This window comes from Eschrichtius robustus, chromosome 6 (assembly GCF_028021215.1).
Source record: "Eschrichtius robustus isolate mEscRob2 chromosome 6, mEscRob2.pri, whole genome shotgun sequence".
Classification (NCBI taxonomy): Eukaryota; Metazoa; Chordata; class Mammalia; order Artiodactyla; family Eschrichtiidae; genus Eschrichtius; species Eschrichtius robustus.
In genome coordinates this window covers 120498451-120503500 of record NC_090829.1, presented here as the reverse complement: position 1 = coordinate 120503500, position 5050 = coordinate 120498451, and the positions used below count along the sequence as shown (strand labels likewise).

The following is a 5050-nucleotide window of genomic DNA, read 5'->3' as shown; positions in this document are numbered from 1 at the left end:
CAAATAGTCTTGTACATATTTTGTTAGATTTGTGCTTAAGTATTTCATTTTTGGGGTGCTAATTTAAATGATACTATGTCTTTAATTTCAACTTCCACTTGTTCCTTCTTGGTTTGTAGGAAATTGATTGATTTTTGTATATTAACCTTGTATCCCACACCTTCCTTCATTTTCAATCAAATATTTATGAATGTCTACCATGTGCTAATCCCTCTAGCACAGTCCCTCCTTCCGAAGCTCAGAGTTTAGTGAGCAAGGTAGAAAAATAAATATAAAAATTAAAAACATATGTTATTAGTCTAGTATCATTTCAGGGGTTTTACAATTAGCTACTCACTTTTGGTCTTCTGGGAAGGAGACTCAACAGGAGATGAAATATGTGTTTCTTGTGTTGTATCTTCCTGTATGTGCTCTTCAAGGACTGTTGATCTTCCCACACCTTCGAAATATTCTGTGTATATACGTTTTTGAAATTACATACTTGAATTCATTTATTTTATTTATTATTATTATTATTTTTTTAAATAATCATTTTTCTCACTCTGAAGGCCTTTTAAAAAATTAATTAATTAATTAATTAATTTTATTTTATTTTTGGCTGCATTGGGTCTTTGTCGCTGCACGCGGGCTTTCTCTAGTTGTGGCGAGTGAGGGCTACTCTTCGTTGTGGTGCATGGGCTTCTCATTGCGGTGGCTTCTCTTGTTGTGGAGCACAGGCTATAGGTGCGTGGGCTTCAGTAGTTGTAGCACGCAGGCTCTCGCGGGTTCTAGAGCGCAGGCTCAGTAGTTGTGGCACATGGGCTTAGTTGCTCCGCGGCATGTGGGATCTTCCTGGACCAAGGCTCGAACCTGTGTCCCCTGCATTGGCAGGTGGATTCTCAACCACTGCGCCACCAGGGAAGCCCTGTCCTAAGTTTTTAAAAGAACTTTCAAAACCAAACAAACTGAAAGAACTTCATGATGAGCTATTAATTTAAAGCTTTTTAATTAAAATAGAGAAGATATTTTAGAAGAGACTCATGAACGCTTTTTCTGAAAACTAAACTTTTGTCACATTCTTTCCTTAAAAATAAATTTACCTGTTGAAGATAAACAAAAAACAACCCCCCCCACCCCCCAAAAGACATATGTTATTATAAGGGACATATGAAAGAGGTCCTTCTAACTGGGCCTTGGTGGTCCAGGGTAGACTTTTTAGAGAGGTATGAAGTGAGTCTTAAGGGATAAACCTTACATGAAGTGAAAAAGCAAGAATATTGTAGACAGAAGATGACAGAAGGGAGATAGATGAGAAGCAGGATGGGTTTTCAGGGATCTACATGTGACTGAGTAGCAACAGATAGGGCTGAAGAGATTAAGTGGGGTCATGCTACTGTGTCTCTTGTCGAGGACCTTGCTTTTTATTCTACAGATAATAATTTGTTTCATGTAATTTTAGCAGCAGAATTTTTTTCCAAATTAAATCTTGTGTGGCACGCCAATATAAAATTAAATTAAAAGGAAATTTAATTAGTATGCATTATTTTATAAATTAAAACAATGAAAATGCTGACATTTGTTTGAATAGAAAATTGATATAGAGATTATGGATGACAGTTATGTCTTATGTTAGCCTCAGCATTGCAGTTCTTTTATGTCTGAGTTTTGTTTGTTGTACAGTGGCAAGATAATTTTGATTCACAGAGATAAGTAGTTGCAAATTGTGACAGTTTTAAAATGTTATCTCAGAATCTCAGGATACTATTTTAAAGATGGAAGAGAAGGTTTTGTTCTTAGGTCTACACAAAAATGAAATTCGGGTTCGAGTGACTATGAGGATGATGGCACCAACACCCAAAACTGAATATATACCAGAGGGTAATTTCCAGGAAAAATTCAGTTTTTGATATTCTGTGTTTAAGCTATGTTATTTCAGAAGATAGGAAGCTTCCAATAACCGTGGACATAACTGGTTCATTAGAAATCAAACACGAAATAGATGCACTTTAAAGTCGTGAAACCTCTTTTTCCTCTGACATCTTACGGCCTGCTTTTGATAAAATTTTAATGGTTCATTTAAGAAACTCTTCACTTCTGGAAATTCAGGCAGCTGCTCAGCCTGTGGTTCAGAATTCTGCTGCTTCATCACTTCAGATTTCTTGACTTGCCTACAGATGCATCTAGACCAATGTCATTTTATATTTAGCAAAGTTAGAATAGTTCACAGAGACTCTTGTGTCCTTTCTGAACGCTACAAATATCTAAGCTAGGTCATGCCACTACTCTTCTCCCTCAGTCAAGTCAATTAAAATGTATGTATTTAATGAATGGCTTGTTACAGAGAAAAATGTTCTTGATGTTTCTTGGCAGTATGGCAACGTCACCATTCATTTATTCATTTACTTAGTTTAATCCAATAGAAATAGATGCTAGGTTCTTCCTTGATTTGGAAGATAAGTGATTGTATTAATTTACTATGACTGCCGTAACAAAGTACCACAGACTAAGTGGCTTAAATAGCAGACATTTATTTCTCATAGTTCTGGAGGTTGGAAGTCCAAGATCAAGGTGTCTTGGATCAAGGTGACTGTTTGGTTTCCTCTCAGGCCCTCTCCTTGGCTTGCAGATGGCTGCCCTTTTGCTGCCTCTAATTATGGTCTTTCTCTGTGTGAACCTCCTTGGTGTCTGTGTGTGTCCAAATTTCCTCTTCTCATAAAGACATTAGTCAGATTGGATGAGGGCCCTCCTTAATGGCCTCATTTTAACTTAAGCATTCCTTTAAGTACCGTATTTCCAAATATAGTCACATTCTGAGACACTGGGGGTTAGGACTTCAATATACAAATTTTGGGGGGCACAATTCAGCCCATGTTATGATTAAATATTTTTCCTTGGGTATTATAAAAAAGACAATAGATTTAAGTTTTCTCCATAGCTTCACGGCTTCTTCATTTTTGTTTGTATTTTTTTTTCATTTAAGATAGGAAATACTTTATTCAAACCCGTCAGAGAAACGGATAGCTTGAGTCTGTAACAAAGTGTCGGTTTTTAAAGCATCGGTCAGTAATTGTATATGAGTACATACAAATTAATTGATCAGACCACAACTTTTCAATGTTTAAAACAGAATAAACTTCCCTGTAAAAGCAGCACCTTTGTGACATTTTCACTTTAGTATTTTTCTCCTTCTTCTTCTCCCTCTCCTTCAACAGAATCCACATCAACCTCCACATAATCCTTCTCAAGGGCAGCCATGTCCTCACAGGCCTCGGAAAGCTCTCCTTCCTCTATGTCCTCACCCACATACCAGTGAAAGGCACACTTGGCATACGTCAGGTCAAACTTGTGGTCCAGGCGAGCCCAGGCCTCAACGATGGCTGTGTGTTGCTCAGCATGCACGCAGCCCACTGTACTTTGGCCAGGTCTCCACCGGGTATCACAGTAGGAGGCTGGTAATTAATGTCAACTTTGAAGCCAGTGGGGTACCAGTCCACAAACTGGATGGTGCGCTTGGTCTTGATGGTGGCAGTGGTAGCATTGAAATCTTTGGGAACCATGTTGCCACGGTACAACAGGCAGCAAGCCATGTATTTACCATGGTGAAGGTTGCATTTCACAACCTGGTTGGCTGGCTCAAAGCAAGCGTTAGAGATCTCTGCTACCAGCAGAGGTGATAGGGGCATATGTAGCCAGAGGGAAGTGGATGTGGGGATAGGGCACCAGATTGGTCTGAAATTCTGTCAGATCAACATTCAGGGCTCCGTCAAACCTCAGGGAAGCAGTGATGGAAGACACAACTTGACCTATCAACCTATTCAGGTTAGTGTATGTTGGGTGCTCAATATCAAGGCTTCTAAGACAGATGTCATAGATGTCCTCACTGTCTACCATGAAGGCACAATTAGAGTATGCCAGGGTGGTGTGGGTGGTGAGGTTGGAGTTGTAGGGCTCAACTACAGCTACGGAAACCTGGGGGGCTGGGTAAATGAAGAACTCCAACTTGGACTTCTTGCCATAATCAACAGAGGGATCTTCCATCAGCAGGGAGGTGAACCTAGAACCAGTTCCCCCACCAAAGCTGTGGAAAACCAAGAAGCCCTGAAGACCTGTGCATTGGTCAGCCAGTTTCCAAATTCGGTCCAAGACGCAGTCAGTGACCTCCTTGTCAATGGTGTAGTGATGTCGGGCATAGTAATTGGCAGCACCTTTCTTGTCTCAGATGAGCTGCTCGGGGTGGAGGAGCTGGGGGTAGGTGCCAGTGAGAACTTCATCAATGACTGTGGGTTCCAGGTCCACAAACACGGCCCTGAGCACATGCTTGCCAGCAGTTGTCTCACTGAAGAAGGTGTTGAAGGAGTCATCTCCTCCCCCAATGGTCTTGTCACTTGGCATCAGGCCATTGGGCTGGATGCCATGTTCCAGGCAGTAGAGCTCCCAGCCGGCATTGCCGATCTGGATACCACCCTGACCAGCATCACTGGAAATGCACTGGCGCATAGTTGCTGTTTTGTGGCTGCCGAGAAGATGGCAGAGAGGAGGAGGCGAGGTTGTTGCTTCTTCCAGAGCAACTCTTAGGTGGTCGATGTAAGAGAACCTGCCTTATTTGTATTCTTGATGGGACTCAGAACCACTCTTCCCCTTTTGCATGGGAAAAAGGGAGGTAAATCTTCTCTTCTGGAAAGTGTCATAGGTAATGCAATATTTCTCAATCTTTTTACTGTCCCAACACATAGACACATAGGAGGGATGTCACACAGCCACAACAAATGAGTGGCTTACCAAGAGCTTGAGTTGTGGAATCCCTATTTAAAAGCTGTGTGACTTTGTCCAAAGTCTTAAGCTTCATAAGGATACTGTCTAAGCTACTTTAACAGAGATCTCTATAATACCATGACTTAAGAAGGGAGAAGTTTATTTTTCTCTCCTGTATCAGCTCACAGTGAAGTAACACAGAGTGGGATGGGCAGATCAGTCTGTCCTTAAAAGACAGTTTCTGTCTCTGAGTCCATAATGGCTGTTCCACCTCTTCCCATCGTATCTGCATCTCAGCCATCAGGAACAGGGAAAGGAG

General features: G+C 41.1%; 1 pseudogene; it reads right to left on the bottom strand.

The window, feature by feature from the left end:
• Window positions 1-3077: 3077 nt before the first annotated feature.
• On the bottom strand, window positions 3078-4476 carry LOC137766015 (tubulin alpha-1A chain-like; annotated as a pseudogene).
• Window positions 4477-5050: the final 574 nt, after the last annotated feature.